Source organism: Sminthopsis crassicaudata, chromosome 1 (genome assembly GCF_048593235.1).
Source record: "Sminthopsis crassicaudata isolate SCR6 chromosome 1, ASM4859323v1, whole genome shotgun sequence".
NCBI classification, from domain to species: Eukaryota; Metazoa; Chordata; class Mammalia; order Dasyuromorphia; family Dasyuridae; genus Sminthopsis; species Sminthopsis crassicaudata.
The window spans coordinates 543,354,300-543,378,369 of record NC_133617.1 but is presented as its reverse complement, the minus strand read 5'-3'; positions in this window follow the sequence as shown (position 1 = coordinate 543,378,369).

The following is a 24,070-nucleotide window of genomic DNA, read 5'->3' as shown; positions in this document are numbered from 1 at the left end:
ATTCAGGTAAAAGTCTTTAAGAAACGTACCTTATGTTAAAAAAATTTTGGCATAGAAATAGTCTTTTTAATATCACAAAAAACATCTATCATAACCTAAAGCAAGCATTATGTGCAATAAGGATGCATTAGAACATTTTAAAATAAATACAAGATTACAGCAAGAGTGTCTAGTTTCCATAATATTATTTTATATATTTTGGGGAAAATTAGCAACAACAGTAAAACAAGAGAAAAAATTAAAGACTTAAAAACAGGTAAAGAAGAGATAAAATTATCCCTGTTTGATAATGATACATTATACTGGGGAAATTCAAGAGAATCAATAAACATATAATTTACAAAAAACTCTAAAATTTAACAAAATGTCTATGTCATAAAAACAAATACTAGAAAGGAAAATCTAATTCCAAATAAAATATCTGAGAATCTACTTACCAAAGCACACAAAAGAATGGACAAGATTCCAATGGCTATTGTTAGTACTTAATAAATGTTCCTTGATTAACTCGTTAACTGAAAAAGAGCCATTCTCCAATGGATTAGTGATTAAATAATATGAAATTTTCAAAAGAACAAATGCAAACTATCAAAGACATAGGAAAAAGACCTCCAAATTAAAAGAACTCTGAAGTTTCTTACTCATACCTTTCATACTGACTATGATTAAAGATAAAAAGGGAAACTATTGGAGAGGCTTGAAGAGAACAGGAATCCTAAGGTATTATACATAAAGCTATATTTCTCCAACCATTTCAGAAAATAATTCTGAAATAATAGAAATAAAATTTCTATCAGTCTCAAACCATTTTAGGAACTCTGTAAAATGAGCTGGAGAAGGAAATAGAAGATGACTCTAACATTTTTTCCCAAGAAAACTCAAAATGAGATCATTAAAAGTTGGTTACACTGAAATGACTGAACAAGAACAGTCCAGTCCAAAATTCAAACATGTAGGAAAAACCTTAAGAGCCTATATCTCTGTTTTTCAAATGAGGATTTAAAATGAAGTTTGCATTCTGAAGGTCACACAACAAAGTAATGGTGATCTAGAAGTATCCTAGGTACCTTAATTCATGTTTTCTAGCTATTTTTATTATGTAATCTTGCCTCTCCCATAAAATTTTTCACTTTGTGGATTCCATTTATGCCAACTGTTAGTTCTGGCAGACCTTAGAGAAAGTACAAAGAAAACTTAAGTGAAATGTCTGTATATTTATTTAACTTATATGCAAAGTACATCATGTGAAATGCCAGGCTGAATGAATCAAAACCCAGAGTTAAGATTGCCAGCAGAAATATCAACAATCTCAGATATGCAGATGATACAATTCTTATAGCAGAAAGTGAAGAGGAGTTAAGAAGCCTCTTGATGAGAGTGAAAGAGAAGTGTGTAAAAACTGGCTTAGTTTAACATAAAAAAACTAAACATCTTGGCAACTGGTCCCATCACTTCCTAGCAAATAGAAGAAGAAATTGATTATATTCTTGGGCTCAAAGATCACTGCAAATAGTAACTGCAGCCATGAAATTAAAAGACACTGGCTCCTTGGAAGGAAAACTATGGCAAATCTGGATAGCATATAAAAAAGCAGAGATATCACCTTGCAAACAAAGGTCTGTGGTCAATGCTAGAGTTTTCCCTGTTCAAAGTATGACTATGAGAGTTGGACTATTAGGAAATGAGTGCTACAGAATGAACACATTCTAATTGTAGTATTAGGGAAGATTTTTTTAGAATTCCTTGAATAGCAAAGAGATCAAATCAGTTAATACTTAAAGAAATTAATTCAGGTTCTTCAGTGGAAGATCTAATACTAAAGTTGAAGCTTAAATACTTTCACTATGTAAGTGAGAATCATGGAAAAAGACCCTAATGCTGGATAAGTTCGATAGATAATGTTATTTTAAAAAAATGAACATGGGCTTGGACACCCTATGACAGATAATGGAGGATACTAGAGTCTGGTGTACTATAGTTAAGGATATCACAAGGGCTGAGTGATTGAACAACAATAACAGCAATGATATTTTGGAGCAAATTAAATTAGGGAGAAAAAGGTAAAAATAACAGAATTGGATAAGGATGTGATCAGAAGTTGAAAGAATTTATTAGCATATGTTTTGACACAATCTTTCCTTTCCATTTTGGTAAATAGGCCTTTCACCTTTTTATATACTGGTTAATCTTGTAAGAACAGAAACAAAGTTTGCTTTTCATTCTCTTCTACACATCAATTCTGAGAAAATATGGCAGAAAATGCCCCCCAAAACAGACTGCATCTACACGTACCTACTCTTCACCTAATTCTCACCTTTGTTTGCTCTATAGATATACCTTTCTCCATTACTAGGCATTCGGATATCAAAAACTCCTTAGCATCCCTTTATCTTTTAATGGCAACTTTAATTTAATTTAACGACAATGTATTTCAACTAAATAAGCTAACATTTTGGCACTATGAAGATGGAAACCATAGGTTTTAGAACTGAAAGGAAACAAATAATCTGGTCTCACTCACAGATTTTACAATTGAGGAAATTGAGGTTCAGAAAAGTTAAGTCACAGGTCATACAAATTTCAAAGGTAAGTTATGAACTCAGGCCTTCTGACATTAGAGTTGGTCTTATTTCTTATTTTAAAGTATATATAGGGGAAATAGGATTGAAAAGATGTATGCTAGACTTCCACACCCTCTATTTTTAGGTACATAAAAACAGTACATTTCCTGTACAATATTCCCTTACTACTAAAGAACACAGTCTTATAGAAGATTAACAAATATTTGTTGTTTGAATTATTCAATTTGATGTTTTCTTTGTATCTAAACAGATAAGTTTCCAGTGTTAAGTCAATCTGACCATTTTAAGAGAAAAGCATGATCAACTTGGCAATACAAACAGCTTTCCCACATTAAATTCTTATAGCTCAGTTCACATTGAATATGCAGTATAACCATAAGCTTTCTTTTTTTCCTGGCAAGCAGATGGTCCAGCTGGTGACATCATGTAGAGAAGATTCCTAGAAAAATCACATCTACATAGTACAAAGATTTCTCAAACCATTCTTTTTTATCTTTTTTGTATCTTAGCTGACAACCAATATGACCTGTGACTCAGGGGATCACATTAAGCATATTCTCCTCAAAAATTATCCTCCAAGTTCACTTGGAGCTCAAATTTATTGAAGGAACAAGGAATCAGGTCCAAAGATTTAAAGACTCAAATTAGGTATTCTCTCTGGTTCATTATTCCCATACTAAGTGGTATGTCAGTAAATGTTTAATAACTGGATCTCTAGATACAGAATGGGGAAGGAAGATATGGAGATACACACTTTTGAACTTAATCTGCATTAATGCGGGTGATAAGAGTCAAGACCACTTTTCTTTTAAGAGAAAGCATTATAACTTATCTCACTCATAACATTCCCTTGACAAATATCTAAAACATATACCAGATTAATTTCTAATAGGAAAATCCAAGGAAAATTCACAATGAGTCATTTTTCCAAACCAAGGAGGAAAGACAGAGAAACCTGTAAACACTAGCAACATGAGAGGAGTAATCTAGTGCACAGGGATTTTTAAAAAGAGTCATCTCTATACTTGCACAGTATACAACACAAGTCCATCTAGCAGCTCCATCCATTACTGTCCAGATTCAGGCCACAGATCCAGGGCAGAAAAGGCACAGTAGGCCCCAGTGGCTACTGACCAACCAAGTCTAAATCTGGGCAAAGAACCTGGAGAGTTCAAACTAGGAGGAAAGTAGTAGACTTGATCCCAGGTTATATCAATTGCTAGTACTGAAAGCAAGTTCCCAAACTGAGATGTGAAAGCAGCAGAAACAGGCCCATAACGGTCTGATATATAAAATGAGAGACTTTTTAAAAAGAAATTATTTAAAACCGATTAAAAATGATTTAAAATGAATGCTTCTGTCTCTCAATATTATCATACAGAGACTTCTGTATATTCAATTGAATCTGAAGGATAGTCGGTACCTTGTTCTACTTTTTCCAGTGTTGCTCTTAATTACCTTCAAGATCAAAAGAAAAAATTGAAAAAGAAATTTCATCCAGGAAAATTATGTTACTTGCCCCTTTGTAATTGTTTGAAAATCAATTATATAAATGTAATGTTTTCTGGTTTGATTTTCTTGAGGTCTCTGTGCAGCCTTCTTTTAAGTTCAGTAATCACCACAAGAGTAAGCAGGGGTTAAAGTCCAAATCCTTTATTATCTTTTTCAAAATTTTGTCTCCTTTCTTGGGGCCTGGTTAGCTTTTCTTAAAGGCCTTCCCAAGTCTTGGTTTCAGTGGAGAAAATGCAGGATAGTCCAGCCACGGTGCTGATGAAGATAGAATGAATCTCTGCCTCCAGTCCTCTGTCTTCTCTGGCCTCTGTAAGCCTCTTCTCTGTGGCTCTCAGTCCCTGCTTATATGCTCCACACTGAGTATAAGCAATCATTATATCACTAGGAAACGATTATTTGTTATATGATAACCATGGTCTTTATCAATTCCATTGATTTAATGCCTTGTTTCAAGTTCAGAGTTCTGGCCCATAACATATAAATATGTATAAATAATGTTTATATCTATGCATATACATTTATGTATATGTGTATATAGTTTTATGTATTTGTGTGTATTTCTATGCACACATATTTAGCTCTTATAGAAAACATTTTGATCTTGTTGCTGATCTCAAAGTGTAGCTTACAACTCCATTAAAAATTAAATTTGCAACTTAATCACATTACAATTTTATCCTATACCCACTTTGAGAATGTCAGCTATGAGAGTTCCTAGCCTTCCATTTAACTGCTTCATTACTCTAGAATTTCAAAATTTGTTGTCAGCAAAGTAGATTTTTATGACTTTGCCTAAAGACAATGTCCCAAAGAAATGTGTTTTACTTTTCCACACAGTAAATTTCCCAAACTGTACTTTTCCAAAACTGTAAATTATTATTTTTACCAATTATAAAGCAAAATATAGATAATTAAATACTTAACAGTTTTTAAACATGGCCATATTTTTAATAGTTCAATTCATAATCTAACATCAGCTAAGCTAAAAGAGAAATTAGTTTTCTAAGGCTATAATTATACCACTCTAATTCACAGCATTTCTTATATAACAATGTCTTCAAAATCACATTACAATAAAATTAAAACCCTAGTAATAACATAAACAATATTTTGATTTTTAAAATATAAAACAAAATGTATTCTTGTAAAATTACATCACTTGGATATATTTCTGAATCATCTTGTGTGGAAAATTCTTTTGCCCATATTCAACTGGTCATTGTATGCTAATGGCATTTAAAAACCAGCAATAGAATAATTTTGAAGCAATTTCATTTTTCATTCTTATTCATGCAATGTCTACATGTCACTTCAATAACCAATATTAAATATATTTGTCCTTAAGGTCTAATCTACCTATAGAAGGTAAAATATCACAATTATCCTGGTAAGAACATATCTCTCTTTAATTAGACTATATTAACTCAATTCAAACCTGGATTTATAATTACAAATGGTATCATTCAAAAAAAATCTTAATTTTTCTAAGGGCCATTACCTGTAAGCACCTCAATATATACAATAAGTTCTAGTCAATTTATTTTTTTTTATTTATAATGGCATTGCCATTTTCCTCTTTTGAGACCCATGAGGCACTCTAAAAACATAGAAATCGTAATATAAAGATATATCCTTCATGTAAAGATTGGTACACCTCCTTCTAATGGTCTTTCAAGGGTAAAATGTTGGCATGTTATATACAATTCCATGCTGCAAAATTATTTCTATAATCTCCATTTTAAACATAGCAACATTTTAAGTTGTAAACAAGGCATTTCTCTAACCATCATTCACAAATTTACAGGATAGGAAGTTTCTCATATCTTTCATATTTCAGCAAAAAAAAAAAAAAACCCTCCTCAAGCCTCCTCTAAACCTCTAATTCAAACTACCCTAAGGAAAAAGGGAGAGGAAGAAGGGGAGAGGGAGAGGAAAAATGGGAGAGGGAGAGGGAGGAAGAAGAGGGGAGAAGAAAAGGAAGAAAGGGAAAGGAGAGGAGGAGGGAGAAGGGTAGAGGGAGAAGGAGAAAGGAAAAAAGAGAGAGGAAGAGGGGGAGGGAGAATTCCTATCCTGAAAGATATTAGACTTTTGAGGGGAAATGATGCAAATGATTAATTAGACCCCCCCAAATTTGAAAAATCTTTTAATTCAGAATTCCTTCAGTATAATTCTTTCATTTGGCAGTTAAATAATAAGGTATCTATAGGACAAACACTATTGTAATAAACTAAATGAATATTCTTATTCTGATTTAAGAAAAGTATATTAGATTAGAAGTATAAGAAAAAGGAGTAAATTCTGGTAATAGAGTAATTAAGCATCATCCATTATATTAATAACATTAAATTCAAAACTTTATATAATGTAAAAAAAGAAATTATCAAGGAAAAATGTCCTGATAGTCTAGTACCAGAGGGTAAAATAGAAATTAAAATAATTTAACCATCACCTCCTAAAAGAAATCCCCAAACAAAAAGTCCCAGGAACATTATAGCCAAATTCCTTACTTCCCAAGTCAAGAAGAAAACATTGCAATCAGCCAGAAAGAAATCTTTCAAATATCCTGGAGCCACAAATCCCTCCCCTTTGCCCAAAAAGGGCATTCAATGAACTCATATATCTTAAGAGTTTTGTCTCAACCAAACTCAACCAAAAATTTAACATTTTAACATTAACATTAACAACCAAAACATTTAACATCCAAGAGCCAACACCAAGGACTAATTTTAAGGGATTCAATAATGACAAATTGTTTATGTTTTATATGTGGAAAAAAACCATATGATTGATAGTGAGACCATAACAGCATTTAAATTTAGAGCTAGAAAAGATCCCAGGAGCCATTAAATACAATTTCCTTAATGTACAAATGTGGAAACAAGTGTGGTGAGGAAAGGTCACTTTCTTGTGATCACACACAACTGGAGAGTGTCCAGAGTGGGGACTGACCCCATATTTTCTTGTCCATACATCCTCATTACTCCATGGTGTTTTCTCTTGGAAAGTCAAAGAAAGTATGCAAGGACAGAACAAAAAAGTCTGATCTAGTGCAGTGGTGAGTTTTTCCCTAGGAGGTTAGAACAGAGCACAAAGGATTTGACTTGTCTACTTACTTAGATATGTACACCCTTAATATTGTATGGCCCTTTAAAAAAAAAAAAAAAGTCTGTCTAATGTAAAAAATAGAAAAAAAAGGCCCTTGAGCACTGTGTGTGTATAGCTTTTCATCTCTCTGAAAGGTTATATAATGAAGAGAGATTTATCCACTTTAAATTGCAATATGTGCATAAAATGAACCCTACTTGCTGTTTGTAAGACTTACTTTTTATTTGTACTTTGTAAAGCCAGCAGGAGCATGACCACTCACAGTTTGTCCTCATACCTTCAGCCCTGGAGTGGAGAGGAGGGCAAAATTGTAGTGAAATATGTTGCCTATTGTGTAACCTAATGAGGCACAAGGAAAAGCTTCCCTATATCAAATGCTGTTCTTGCATCCTCCTGAGTTCTATCTACAGATTAGTAGGGCTGAGAAGGCTGTCCAAGGAGCTTGTTACTCTGCTTTGGTTTCAGGTATGACTTGTCTTTCTGTGTCCTGAAGGAAATATATAAAGGCTCAGTTTCACAGGGCCTTGATTCTCAAGCTTTTCAGCTAAATTTGCCTCCTCCAAAAACCTATTATGCATAAATCCATTGAAAAGTGGCACCCCATCTCCACCACACACGAACCAATCTCTGAAAACAGTCTTATCTAGAGACTTTCTATCTAATTCTTGATTTTAAAGGGAAATGAGCTACACTTCTAACAGTCATCCATCTCTTGAGGTGTTCAAAAGAAGCTTGGAAACTAGGAAAAAGGCTGAGGAAGATGAGCAAAATTAGGTTTATATGAGGATGCTAGACTGCTGACTAGCAGACCACTGAAGTACAGAAGCCCTGCAGTGTGATCACAACCCTGCCCCTTTTAGGGTAGTTAGTGAAAACCTGCATAATCAAATAGTAGCTGCATCTGCAACCAGTTGGTTATAATGAAAGTGACAGATACGGTGATTGCCTTGTATTTTTATTAGCTACACACCTAATTGAAGTGTCCTCTAAGAAATAGGAACTGCAAGAATTGATCAACTCAAATCCTAAATGTGTTAGGGATTATGGTCATGTGAATCTGTGTGGGGAAGATGGCGAATACTGTAAACCACAGATGATGTAAGGCAGCATTAATAAATTAAATAGTTTGGAACAGGAGCAAAAATATTCTTGGTATATAGGGACACTGGAAAGAATTATAAAAATAATGAAGAAGCTGCTATCCACATTGTGCTGCACGGGGACTTATAAATTCATACAGAGGGAATCTATTGAGAATAAACTTTCTAAAATGGCTTTTAAAATAATTTTTAAGTCAGTTTAACAGAGGAGAGAGCTAGAAAAAGTTTTGGCTGGCTCCACACCCCTTCCCTAAACTTTGTAAATCTCATATCGCATAAAGTCCAAACAAAGGTACAAACTGATTAGCCTACACATAAGCAATTTCCAAAAAAAAAAAAAAAAAAAAAAAAAAGGAAATTAATATAAATTGATTAAAATGTACATCAGTAAGGCAAGTATAAACATTCAGTAAAATTTGGGCAAAGCCAAAACACAAGCTATTGACCTAATCCAAAACACAAGTTTTGAGTAGAATAGTAAGCATGCCTCTCAATAATCTCTGACTCCACTGAAGGGTTCCTGTGGTCGGTATTACCTGTATTCATACTAGGTTAAACAAATCTAGCCCACAAGGCTAGATTCAGACAATATTAATAAATAATAAAGTATTTTCCCCACACTAGGTAGTCCACTGGATAAAAAACACTGTGCTGGAATCAGGAAGTTCAAATCCAGTTTCAGATATTTAATAGATGTGCAATATTGAGCAATTCCTTTTATCTCTTTTTGCCTCAGTTTTCTCAACTGTATAACGAGTATAATTAATATAGCACTTTCTTCCCAGAGAATAAAGGAATTTATATATGTAAAGCATTTAGCACAGTATTTAGGCACTATATAAATAGTGCTGCAGCAAATAAAAGATTAGACCTAGACACTAAAAATAGTGAGAAAAAGACTTATACATTAAAAACAATCAAATAATGCCAGTTAATGAAAAGGAAGCAATTAACCAGGATGCAATTTTAGGAAATCTGATTTCTAATTGATAGAAAGATTAGGGGGTTTCAGTGAGGTGGTGCAGGGGATAGAGCACCAATCCTAGAGTCAGGAAGATCTGAGTTCAAATCTGGCTTCAAACACTTGACATTTACCAGTTATATGACCCTGGGCAAATTACTTAACCTCAAATACTTCACACACACAAATAAATATAGTTAATATGAGCATTAAAAAAAAAAGAAAGATAGATAGATTAGGGACTTTCTAAGTTGGGAGTACACTTCCCCAACTTGTCTATATTCCTATCAGAGGAACATGGAATTCATCAGCATATGATCAGTTTTTAGATAAGCTATATGGATTGACTGATATATACAACTGTGAGAAAACTTCTTGTATTAATCGTAGGATATGACTGAATCCCTAGATTCTTAGTGAAGTATTTCTAAATAGCAGGTAGAAATGATCCAGCTTTACTGTCACATAGGGGTAGGTTCAAACAACATGGAGAGGTTTCCATGCTACTTCCACAACTGAATAAAGTCCTCTCACAAACAAATGTTGGACTAGTCCCATAATTGAATAGAAAGGGAATTGAGTCACAATGTCAGTGTGGTTCATTCTATTACCACATTAGTCACTTGTTCTAATTCCTTCAATTGCTTCATTTTTTTTCTATGTTCAAATGTTATAAATAGTATTCAAATATTATTTGTCTGCCTTATATTAATTATGTTTTGTGACTTGTCATGTTATTCTGGGAGATCTATGATCTTTAAAATGTCTCTATGCATAGTCTTTGAGATTTTTTTATTTGTATAAAAACTATGTTTTCTGTTAAAGTTACTGAATCTTACTTCTCTTCTTCTAGATTGTCCCTTACTTCTCTGTATCTGCATTTCAAATCAGTTATTCTGTTGTTGTTGTTGTTGTTGTTGTTGTTGTTGTTTTAAGTAGTTGCTATTCTGGATTCTAGTTTTCTGTTCGACCAATTATTTCTGCTGTGATGGTCACAAATTCTGCTCTCATCGTTCTTATTTCTCTTTTAAATTATTCATGAATAGCATGATCTGATTTTGTGTTCTTTTAGAAAGCTACAAGCTCTGCAAGCATTGAATTATTTTCCTTTAATTTCCTTTTTTTCCTTTAATATTTGTTCATGGATTCCTGAATTCTTTTACTAGATCTAAAAGTTTCATGTCCTTTTTTAAAAAAATCTCTTCCCTATTAGTTTATCTGTTTATGATAAGAAAATTTTTTCCTTTCTGAGACCTTATATAATTTCAGTTTTCTCTCCCCTACTTTCTCCTATTGCTCTCTTCCAGATTCCCTTTTCTCTACTGAAGGCTTCTCTGGACCTGGATCTAAAATTCTCAGTATAATTCTCCAGTATAAATCTCTACTCCAATTGACTTCTGAGGGCATAGAATAGGCCCTGGTTAAGTGTTTTATTCTTTTCCTCAAGTTCAGTAGAGAGCCACAGAGATATCCACCTTCTATTCTATTTCTTCTGTTCTTCAGTTCTCTGACCACAAGGAACAGAGCATTGCCAGAGCTGAGCTGTATTACAAACTTGTACAGATGTACTGCTTGGTTTTCATTCTTTGTGCTTTCTGGTCCAGCTCTGTTCTGACACAAAATGCTGCCATTGTGCTATGGTGTATAGTTAGAAGGAGGATGTCTGTACAATGCTGCTTCCATGTGGAAGGCCCCAAAGGGAGGATGCTCTTTGAGAATATTGACCTTCTTTGATGTTAATTCATTGATTTTGATTTTTTTTTTTTTTTGCTTAGTTTGGCTTCTTGGGTTCTTCAACCATGGGAGAAACATCAGAAATTGCTTTATCTCTGGCAAATAACTTCCATACTGGAGAAGTATGAGGTAGTGAAGATAGGATAAATTGTCTAATCTTTAATCTTTTTAGTCACATGATCTTATAGCTATTCCTATGTTTTTATAGACCCTATGGCTAATTTATGTTTTTTCTTCTGAAGTTTTGCTTATTCTTTTAGCAAAGTTTATTCTTTTAGTTAAGCTACTCTTTTCTTCAGATTTATATCTTTGGATTCTCTTAATAATGAAGAGTTATTCTTCATTTTGATTATTATGTTTCTTCTGTTTATATTTTTAATACTAGTTCTTGGACTGGGACTTTGTAAGAGCATTAGGTCTCTACCTCTTCTTACATTTTTGTGTGGGCAGACCTCCTTTGGTTCTTTGGCTTCTATAGCCATAATTTCCCTCTTCCTACTATTCCAGATGAGATGTATGGTATCCTTCACTCTTGAACTCCCCTCTCCCATACCTTAATTCCATCTCAATCTCCTGATAGTCTTAATCCCCAATGACTAATATTTGCACTGGCTTGCAACTCTCTTGGAGAATCCTCATTTGAAACACTCTTTGACTTTGGGTCCATTGGCAAGAGCTCATAATACTTTTTCTGGCCCAATCCTTCAGTCTTCAGTCTCATGAACTGTTAATAGGAGCTATCTTTCCTACTGCTATTTCTCTCTCTCAGCCTCCGTAAGTTTCTAATAGGGTTTTGTTTAGTTTTAGTTTTAGTTCTTGTTTTTGTTTTTGTTTTTGTTTCTGATCTGGATGGGGATATTTTTCTTCAGGTTTTGTTTTTCTCAGTGTTCTATATAGGTCTTTTTCAGACATTTTCTAGGCTATGATGGGAGAACAGGATTTTTCTACAACCATCAGCATCTCTAGCTTAACAATGTCTCCTCTCTTTTAACAAATGATAAACTACTAAAATTTAATGTTGCATGAGGTAATAGTCACAATTTATCTTTTACGCAATTAATTTCAGAGCTCGTATTTTGTGAGAGATTTGACTACAAGTTTGTTGAAGTTTTTATGTAAGCTGAAACAAAATTTATCAACTGAAAGGGTTTTTGAAAAAACACTATGTTTGGACTCAAATTATCTGAGTTCAAATCCCAAATTGCTGTTTACCACTAGATATTAGTTTTCTCCTATTCAAAATGAAGAGGCTCAACTATGTGATATGTAATTTCCCTTCTACATCTAAATTCTCTGATATTTATGGATAGTGTTTTCAATTCTTAATCATCAATCTCCATTATATGCATCAAATAGACCTGGTATTATTCTGTGTCTAACAGAAAGTTTTTTTTAACCTAGCAAGTGCTGAGGAAAGACTAATAAAATCTTATGTATACAACTCTTCTTTTTCAATAATTCTTATCAGTACTTTACCCGTGGCAGGTGATTTACAACTTTTCACATTACAACTTATTTAATATTACTTACCTTGTTAAAGGAGGCATCCTAAGTCTCTTACTGACTCAGCAACAACACACTTACAAACAGTCTCTTGGGGGATAAGTTGTTATTTCTGCTGTCAGCTAATTTTATCCATTCCCTTTTTCATGGAATTAAAGCTCACTGTATTTTGTGAGTCTCAGTTTCAAATTTCAGAAGGGGACATTTTACAATGCTCTTCTGGAGAAAACATTATATGGATTCTGCAGCTATATACACACATTGATAATAATAATAACTCACTTTTATATAATAAATTTACAAAGTGCTTTCTCAGGATCTATTCTATGAGGCAGAAAATGCAAATATTCTTGTCCCCATTTTACAAATGAGGAAATTGAGACTCAAGGAATTAATAAAATCACATATTTAGAGTTTAAAAGCAACATTAATTTTATTTAGCTCAGCAATCAAATTTTACAAAAAAGGAAACTGAGCACCAGAGAAGATGTGATTTACTCATTAACATATAGATGGTGAATAAAATAGGAAAAATTAAAATATATCTTCTGGCACAAATTCCAGCACTTTTACTTCTAACTTGCCCATACTTTTCCAAGCCATGAAGGTGAGAAATGTATCATGTATCAAGAATTCACTCAGGAAATCTCAATTGCACTGAAAAACCTTGTGTGGAAAATAAATAGATAAATATTGAAGGTCTGAAGAAAAGCAAATTTCAAATTACTGGAATAGAGTTGGGCTTTATATGATGTCCTGTCTGATGTGGCCCATCCCTATATTTTGGATCAGCCCTTCACATAAAACTTTAGCAAATATATTATGAGCCAGTAAAAAGTTATATAAGATAAAGATGATATAAAACAGAAGGAGAAGAGATTATGAGAAAACTTGGGGAAAAGGAGAGGAAAATGAAAGCTAAGATGATATTGGCTTGAAGAAAGCCTGTATCTGTTCTTTAAGCCATGACATTTTAATAGAAATGTTTCAGCTCTAGACAGAAACAGCCTACTGGAGTAAGTATTAAGGAAAGAGACCTAAAAGAATGAAAAGAACAGTAAAAACAGTATAAAACTAAATTATATTAAGTATTAATAATTATGTGAAACAGTAATAATAAGACAATAAGTCTAAATTTCTGCAATTAAAATAGTCCTCAAAAAATGTGTATGTATTCATGCATTAATGACTATATATATATATATTAATTTCTCAAAAATAGAATAAGAACAATAAATAAATTAAATATGCATTTAGAAAAATGAGAAAGACATAAAATGATCAAACCCAAAATAAATACAAAGAAGGAAATGTTGAAATTAAAGGAAAAATGTATAAACTGGAATCCAAAAAGACCATTGAAGTAATCAACAAGAATAAAAACTGGCTCCCTAGGACATTAAAACATTGTTAAACCTTTAGCAAACCTTATTTAAAATGATGGCAGGGACAGCTATTTGGTGCAGTAGATGGAGTGCCAGCTCTGAAGTCATGTGGCCCTGAACAAGTAGCTTAATCCCAATCTCACAAATAAACAAAAAACAAACAAAAAAAGATGGCAAAACTTCAAAAAAAATTTAAGTAATCAAAGAAAAACTATGCAAAAGAGAAAACCTGCATTATTAAAGGGAGTTTCCTATACTGGAGTTTCTTATGCCACAGAAATTATAGGCCTAATACATATCCCCAATATTTTGGATTTCAAATATTTATCAGAGAAACTAGTTATAAAGATTTGTTTTCAGGGGCAGAGCCAAGATGAGGGAGAGTAGACAGGATTTTGTCTGAGCTCTTTCTGGCTCCTCCATATCAACAGCAGATCAAGCGTCTGAATAGGTTTTGGAGTGACAGAACCTATAAATATTTGGATGTAACAAATTTCCAGCAGAAGATATTTTTAAAGAACTTCAGGAAAGGTCTCTATCAATTGGGCATGGGGGGGGGGGGAGAGAAGAAAAAGGCACAGCACAATGCAGTGCAGGGAGACCCAGGGTAGGGAGGCTTCTGCATGCTGGGGGAATCTAGGGGAAGGCTCTTAGCCAAAATACAGCAACATTTGCTACTTTCTTCTTGTTCAGAAGCAAGTGGATCAGCAGACTAGTGGTGAGACCTCCAATACAGTAACAGAAAGCAAATAGTGATCTCCTGACGCCTAGCATTACAAACAGGACTTGGCCACTTCTGCACAGAAGGAAGTCAGCAACCCCAGCCCCAGGGTAGCTTGAAATTGCTGTCTCCTATAGACAAAGTTTGGGGCAATTTCCCTCTTTCCCTAAGAGCTGGCCTCAATCTTTAAAAATGAGCAAAAAAGCAAAAAGAGCTCTGACAATAGATAGTTTTTATGGAGACAGGAAAGAATAGACTTCAAACCCTAGAGCACTAGAGGCAAAATGTTCCAGATGAAGCCCCAAAGGGTCATTTGATATGGTCTCCAAATCACAAGGCTCTCTTGGAAGAATTAAAAAAGGATCTTAAAAGAGAGTTAGAAGAAAAATGGGAAACGAAATGAGATCTTTGCAAGAGAGTTTGGAAAAGGAAAAAAAGCAGAAAATATCTGAAGAAAACCACTCCTTAAAAAATAGTTTTGATGACATGAAAAAAAGGATACAACTCCTTGCAGGACAGAATTTCTGAAATGGAAAAAAAAATCCAATGAACAAAACAACTCATTTAAAAGTTTAATTGGCCAAATGCAAAAGATTAAAAAAGATAACTGAAGAAAATAATTCACTAAAAATTAGAATTGAAAAAATGAAAGTGAATGACTCAATGAGACATCAAGAATCAGTCACACAAAACAAAAAAAAGAAAAGAAAAGAGAATGTGAAATATCTCATTGAAAAGATGTTTTCTCAGTTAATGACTTTTCTTCTATTTTTTTTGTATGTGTATGTGAAAGAGCTTTTAAAATTTGATATAATCAAAATTTCCTATTTTATCTCCTATGAATCAATCCTACATTTGGTCAAAAAACTCTAATATCAAAGTTGCAAAAGTTATTTTCTGGGTCACTTAATTCATTTATGTAACCTTTTATTTCAAGGTCATGTGACCACTTTGAGCTTATTGTTGCATTTAGTATGAGATGTTAATTAAATCCATTTTACTTCACAGTAGTCACTTTTTCATCAGATTTTGTTGAATAATTAACTTTTTTCTTAGTAGTTGAGGGAAGTTTGATTTGGGGTTTATCAAATAATACCCTACTATTATCATTTGTTTCTATGTCTTATGCTACTAGAATATCTTATGATCAATTTTCCTTTTTTAAAATTGTAGTAAGGTATTTGAGAAATTATTGCTTTATAGTAGAAATTAATCCTCCTTTTTCTCATTTTGTTTACTTATTTCCCTTAATTTTTCTCTTCCATTACTATTGTTATTATAATTATCATTATTATTTTTTAACTCTATTCAGTAATCACTTCATAACTGGTTTGGGATGACACTAACACAACAAATTAATTTAGGAAATATGTAATTTTTATTATATTGGCAAAACCCTAATCATAAATAATATTTCTCTAATTGTTTAGGCTTAATCATATTTCTATAAATAATTTTTACTTGCATTAATATGATTCCTATGTGTGGATATATGGATTCCCAAGTAGTTTATCATTTCTGTAATGATTTTGAATAGAATTTTTTTTCTATCTCTTCCTGCTATTTTCCCCTTGCCCCACCCCCCCAAAAAATACAGGAATCTAGATAATTCTATGGGATTCTGTTATATCCTGATACTTAATTAATATTATTAATCATTTTAGTTGAACTTAAGTCAAATCTCTAGTGTTATCTAAACAAAGAACTATATTATATTATCTGCATAAAAAGGTGATTTAATTTAATCTTTGCCTATTTTTATTTTCTCAATTTCTTTTTCTTGATTTAATGCTATTGCAAGTCTTTCATCAATTGTTCTGGCAATAATGTATACTTTTGCTTCTGATTGTTTTATTTGTACCTAATTCTGATCCTTGGTTTTAGATAGCCACAATCATAATAATGAATGGCACATTTGTTTCTATAATTTTTAATAATTAAAAAAAATCTGGGTTCAGAATTCTCTTCCTCCTTTTTATCCTTTCTTCACCCACTGAGAAGGCAAACAATATGATATTAATTATACCTGTGAAATTATGCAAAACATATATTCATATTAACCCAATCACACACACACAAAGAAAAATTAAAAAGTGAAAAAATTTATTTGTCTACACCATTCCTCTGTCTAGAAATAGATAACATTTTTCATCATGAGCTTTTTGGAACTCTTTTTGATCATTATATTAATCAGAGTAATTAAACTTTTTACAACTGACCATTGTTACAATGTTGTGGTTACTATGTAGAATGTTCTGTTCACTTCACTTTGTATCTTCCCAGTTTATTTTTTTTTCTGAAACCATCATGCACATCATTTTTCATAGCACAATAGCACAGTGACACAACTTGTCCAGTCATTCTCCAATTTTCATTTCTTTGTCACCACAAGAAAAGCTTCTATAAATATTTTTGTATTTAAGGTGTTTTTTTTTTCCTTTTTCTTTGATCTCTTTGGGATACAAACTTAATAATGCTATTTCTCGGCCCAGCATAATTTGATAGCCCTTTGTTTTTAGTTTCAAACTGTTTTGAGAATGATTCAGTTTACAATTCCATTATCAATGTACTAGTGTCTCAATTTTTCCATATCCCTGGAATTTTTTATTTTCTTTTTTCTATCATGTTAATTCAAGTCTGATAAAGAGTCTATCATTAATTAAACTAATAAAATGTTTTATTTTATATTTTCTAATCTCTAATTTAGAGCATTTTTATATGACTAACTAAAGATAGCTTTGATTAATTCATCTGAAAATTGTCTGTCCATATCCTTTGACCATTTTTTCAATAACAAATGTCTCTTATTTCCACAAATTTGATTGGATTTTCTATAAAAATTGAGAACAGACTTTTTTTTATTATTTTTTTATAATATTATCCCTTGTATTCATTTTTCCAAATTATCCCCTCCCTCCCTCCACTCCCTCCCCCCGATGACAGGCAATCCCATACATTTTACATGTGTTACAATATAATCTAGATACAATATATGTGTGTAAATACCATTTTCTTGTTGCACATTAAGTATTAGCTTCCAAAGGTATAAGTAACCTGGGTAGATAGACAGTAGTGCTAACAATTTACATTCACTTCCTAGTGTTCCTTCTCTGGGTGTAGTTATTTCTGTCCATCATTGATCAACTGGAAGTGAGTTGGATCTTCTTTATGTTGAAGATATCCACTTCCATCAGAATACCTCTTCATACAGCATTGAAGTGTACAGCGATCTTCTGGTTCTGTTCATTTTACTCAGCATCAGTTGATGTAAGTCTCTCCAAGCCTCTCTGTATTCGTCCTGCTGGTCATTTCTTACAGAGCAATAGTATTCCATAATCTTCATATACCATAATTTACCCAACCATTCTCCAACTGATGGGCATCCATTCAACTTCCAGTTTCTAGCTACAACAGAAAGAGCTGCCACAAACATTTTGGCACATACAGGTCCCTTTCCGCTCTTTAGTATTTCTTTGAGATATAATGCTGGGTCAAAGGGTATGCACAGTTTGATAACTTTTTGGGCATAGTTCCAAATTGCTCTCCTGAATGGCTGGATTCTTTCACAACTCCACCAACAATGTATCAGTGTCCCAGTTTTCCCACATCCCCTCCAACATTCATCATTATTTGTTCCTGTCATCTTAGCTAATCTGACAGGTGTGTAGTGGTATCTCAGAGTTGTCTTAATTTGCATTTCTCGAAAAGAGACTTTTAACAGAGAAATTTACTATAAATTTTCCTCCAGTTTTACTGCTTTGCTTATGATATTGGTTGCATAGGGATTTTTTGGTATAAAACTTGTTTAATTTCATGTAATTAATTTTTTTTCCTATGATCCTCTCCTTATTTTATTTGGTCATTCATATTTAATTAATTTATTAATAATTAATTAATATTGGTATTATTGGTCTATGCCTAGTTTCTTTCAATCTGACTCCAGCTTTCCCAGCAATTTTTGTCAAATACTGAGTTGTTGCCCCAAAAGATTGAATTTTGGGGTTTATCAGATACCCAATTACTATGATCATTTACTGCTGTGTGTACTTAATCCAATCCACCACTCTATTTCTTAAGCAATACAAATTATTTTCTTGATTAATGTTTGGTGATATAGTTTGAAATATGCCTTCAATCACAATGATGATTCCATATAAATTAATTTACTTATTCAGGATCATACTGATCAAACTACCAAAGAATTATTTATAGAACTTGAAAAAATAGTGACAAAATTCATCTGGAAGAACAAAAGGTCAAGAATATCAAGGTAATCAATGAAAAAAAAATGTGAATGGGTGTTCAATCAATAATTTTCTCTGACTCTGTGACCACAGGAACCATAGCTCACCAGAGCCTTCTAACACCCACTTTAGTTCAAAGTCTGCCCAAATTCATGTTTATTGTTTCCATGATACGGTCTCATTCTCTGCTCTACCCTTTCCTTTTTACTGTTAATTTTTCCCAACATTCTAATGAGTCCATTTTTTTTTCATTATGTGTCCAAAATATTCAGTATTTGACTTTCTAGTAAATAGCCTGAATTATTTTAAGTGTGGACTTACTTTCTAGAAGATTCTCAAAATGTGGGGGGTTTTTTGCAGTATCACCATTCAAAAATATTGATTCTGTGCCCCTCTGCTTTCTTTCTTTATAGTCCAACTTTCAGAGTCATATTTTGCTAATGATAAAATCATAGCCTTGATTATATAGGCCTTTGTTGGCAAGGTCATATCTCAGCTTTTTAGTAGACTGTCCAGATATGCAATAGCTTTCCTTCCAAGGAGCAAATGTCTTTTAATTTCATGGCTGTATTCACCATCTGTTATGATCTTTTAGGCCAAGAATATAAAATCTGACACATCTTCCATTTCTTCTCCCTCCACTTGCCAGAAAGTGATGGGACCAGTTGCCAAGATCTTAGTTTTTGTTTTGCTTTTGTTTTATGTTAACTTTCAAATGTGCTTTACACCCTCTTCTTTTGCTCCCATCAGGAGGCTTCTTGATTCTTTGCTTTCTGCCATAAGAGTGGTATATTCTGCATATCTGACATTGTTGATGCTTCTCCTGGCGACCTTAATTCCAGTTTCTAATCCATCCAACCTTGCAATTTGCATGACATATAAGCAACATATAAGTTAAATAAATAAGGTGACAATATATACTTTGTCATTCTCCTTTCCCAATCTTAAACTAATCAGTTGTTTCATATTCAGTTCTGTTTCTTCTTGGCCTGTATACAGTTTTCCATTAGACAAGTACCAAGATCTACTACTCTCATCTTGTTGTGATCCACATAGTCAAAGGCTTTGGTATAGTCAATAAAGCAGAAGCAGATTGCTTTCTCCATAATGTAGTAATTGTCAGCAATTTAGTCTCTAATTCTCTTGCCCCTTGGAAAGCCAGTCTGCTTTTCTGGTAATTTTCAGTTCACATATTTCTGAAGCCTGGCTTGCTGAATGTTAAGAATAACTTTGCCAGCATGTGAAATTATTGGAGTAGGAGATGGATGATATATTCTATGAAAGAATTCAAACTAGGCAATCTCTAATTCAAGCAAAGGCACTTATTTAAGTGTTTAAGGGGATAGAGATGATGCAACCTGCTAGCTGTTCTCCTTAAGAAAGGAAGCAATGTTCCCCTTTCTGTCTCCATTCAATTTTTTCCAAAAGTCTATCATACTTTTCTAGAATTCAATTTATCTCCCTACCTTCTTTCTTATCTATTTTGTGGTTCACTTTATCTAGATATGAGAGCAAGGTTGAGATCTCCCACTAGTATAGTTTTGCTAATTCTTCTTGCAGTTCTCTTAACTTCTCTAGGAATTTGGATGCTGTACCACTCGGTGCATAAATGTTTAGTACTGATATTACTTCATTATCTATGGTATCTTTTGGTAGGATGTAGTTCCCCTCTTTATCTATTTTAATTAGATTTATTTTTGCTTTTGCTTGATCTGAGATCAGTATGGCTACCCCTGCTTTTTTTGCTTCAGCTGAAGCATAATAAATTCTGCTCCAGTCTTTTACCTTTACTCTAAAAGCATCACTCTGCTTTAAATGTATTTCTTGTAAACAACAAATTGTAGAATTCTGGCTTTTTAATCTGCTACTGTTTTAAGGGAGAATTCATCGCATTCACATTTGAATGTGAATTCAAAATTACTAACTCTGTATTTCCTGCCATCTTGTTTTCCCCCAATTAGACTTTTCTCTTCCCTTTCCCTATTTTTCTCCTCCCCAGTATTTTGCTTGTGACCAAGCCCTTCCTTCAACAGTCCTCTTCTTTTATAGTCCCTCCCCTTTTATTATACCATTCTCCTTCTACTTCTGTTCTTCTTTCTATTACCTGGCTCTTTCCTTTCTCCTTTCCCCTCCTACTTCCCTATAGGACCAGACAAGCTTCTCTATGAAGCTAAATGTGTCCGATATTCTCTCTTTGAGCCAAATCTGATGAGAGTAAGATTCACAAAATGCTAATTCCCCTCCTTTCTTTCTCTGAATTGTAATAGGTCCTTTTTGACTCATCATGAGATGTAATTTATCCCATTTTAGCTTCATTTTCCTCTTCTTCCAGTAGAATGACCTTTTCTCTTCTAGTTGTTTATTTTTATATTATCACAATAAAATCAAATTATAACTGCAATCTCTAAGTATACCCATAACAGAGATATAAATCTCAAGAGTTAAACATATCATGTCCCCATATAGGGAGATAAACTTTTTAACTTTGAAAAGAAAGTTATTTTTTCTTTCCTTTTTACCTTTTTATGCTTCTATTGAATTTTGTATTTGAAGATCAAATGTTCTATTCAACTCTGGTCTTTTCATCAGAAATAAATGAAATTCATCTGTTTCATTCATCAATGTCCATCTTTTCCACTGAAAGGTAATGCTCAATTTTGCTGGATAGTTGATTCTTGAATGCAATTCAAGTTGCTTTGCCTTTCAGAATATCAGATTCCATGCCCTTTGATCTTTTAAAGTGGAAGCTGCTAGGTCCTGGGTAATCTTGATTGTGGTTCCTTGATATTTGAATTGTTTCCCTCTGGCTGATTGCAATATTTTCTCGTTGATTTGATAATCCTGAAATTTAGCTAAGATGTTCCTTGGACTTTTCATTTTGGGGTATCTTTCAGGAGGGAGTCAGTAAATTCTTTTTTATTATTATTAATTTTATAATTATAACATTTTTGACATTATATATGCATGGGTAATGTTTTACAACATTATCCCTTGCACTCACTTCTATTCTGAATTTTCCCCTCCTTATCTCCACCTCCTCCCCTAGATGGCAGGCAGTCCCATACATGTTAAATGTATTATAGTATATCCTAGATGCAATATATGTGTGTAGAACTGAATTTTTTGTTGCACAGGAAGAATTGGATTCAGAAGGTAAAAATAACCTGGGAAAAAAAATACAAACAGTTTACACTCATTTCCCAGTGTTACTTCTCTGGGTGTAGCTGATTCTATCCATCATTAATCAATTGGAGCTGAGTTAGATCTTCTCTTTGTTAAAGATATCCACTTCCACCAGAATACATCCTCATACAGTATTGTTGTTGAAGTGTATAATGATCTCCTGGTTCTGCTCATTCAGTGAATTCTTTCAATGTTTATTTTATCCCCTGGTTCTAGGACATCAGGGAAATTTTCCTTGATTTCCTGAAAAATTATGCCTAGCCTTTTTTTTTTCATCATGGCTTTCAGAAAGTCCAAAAATGCTTAGATTTTCTCTTCTAGCTCTACTTCCAGGTCACTTGTTTTTACAATGAGGTATTTTCTTTTATTTTTTCGTGTTTTTTGGTTTTGCTTAACTGACTCTTGAAGTCTCTTTGAGTCATTCAATTACATTTATTCAATTCGAATTTTGAATGACAGCAGCTTTAGGTTGCCCTCGAGCCAGAGCTGTTGACTAACTTCTGGTGCTGGATAGGTGTAAGGTGGTCCTGGGTTTTCTGGGCTTCAGAGGCTTGCTAATTGCCTTTTTGTATTTTTATTGCATGTCTCACAGCTAATCTGCTGATTCACTAGCTTGTGATCAGGACAGTAAGTTGTCAATGAAGCTGTATTTTGCCTAAGAGCCTCACATAGATTTCCCAGTGCAATGCCCTTGCTATTTGCACTGTGTCTGCACTCAGCTGCCTCTCCTCCTGTCTGACTGAAACAGACCTTTTCTGAAATTCTTCTGGAAATGTGTTACACTCCAAATATTTATGGGTTCTGTCCCTCCAAAATTAGGCTTGAACTGTTGATCTGAGGGACATCTGGAGGAGTTCGGATAAAGATGTGTCTATTCTCTGCCATCTTGGTTCCTCCACCAATGCAATGTTTTCCTTTAAGAAAAGCAGCAATCTGGCAGAATAAGATTCTGGTTTATATGGAGAAGGTACTTAATGCAGAGAATAGTGAGTTGAAGACAAAAGACCCAACCCCCACCCATATTCTAGTGATTAGGGTGTGGGGGCGTTTGGGGCATTTAGAAAGGTCAGACCCTAATTGGAGATAAACGGCTCCTGAAGCAAGCTGGGGGTTGGGAGAGTAGAGAGAGATTAGAACTCTATATAGAATTCAGGTTTAATTTCAGGTTTAGAATTCAATTTAGCCATTCTCTAAAAGGCAGCTTGAGGGAGAATCTACTTCTATTCTATATCCCTGGCTTCCTGGACTGAAGCCAGAGAAATTGAGGCAAGAGAAAGACAGTTTAAGGAAACTAAGGCAGTAAAACAGAACTGTCACATACCAGAACAGATCAAGATTCTAGAGAGGTGCCAAATTAAAAGTAGTTAAGGAATGTTTAAATAGTTTCAGTCTCTTAATTCTCCTCCCACTGCAGTCAGGATGAGGGAAAGATAAAAGAAACTATTTTCACTCTCTTAACAATTAATTTGCCTGGATTCGGAATTTGTTCCCCAGCCAAAATTACAAATATATCCTTTCTGAAATGACAGCATGGCCAAAGCTGCATTTCAGAAAAGCCCTTAATTATTGGCATAGGGGCATAGGGGGCTTAGGATGCCAATTGCGAGAAATAGAGAGTGCGCTAGGAGCTCCTGAGACAGAGAAAAGCTTGAACAGTTTAGATTCTCTGTCTAGGCTTTAGAGAGCAGGTAAGTATGCCCTGAGGCTTAGAAAGAAAATGGGCGGTTTTAAAATCCTATATCCAGCCTAAAGAGCATGGTCTAATGCAAGATGACTAAATCAGTCCCATTTTTAAAAGGTATGGGACAAGGTAGTTCTCTGAGAACGTTGGAAGCCTTGGCTCCTTTAAGAGCCAGGTAAAAGCTATGGGAGGGGCATTTCTATAGATCTTGAAAAGAGTCCCCAAACCTCCCCACTGTACCCCAAAAAGGGGACAGGATGGGAGCATTTAAATGGCAGGTTAAGGCACATGGGAGAGGTTGGAAAAGAGAGAGCATGGGGGAAGGGAGAGATGTTATCTTACCCAGTGCTTCTCAGGTG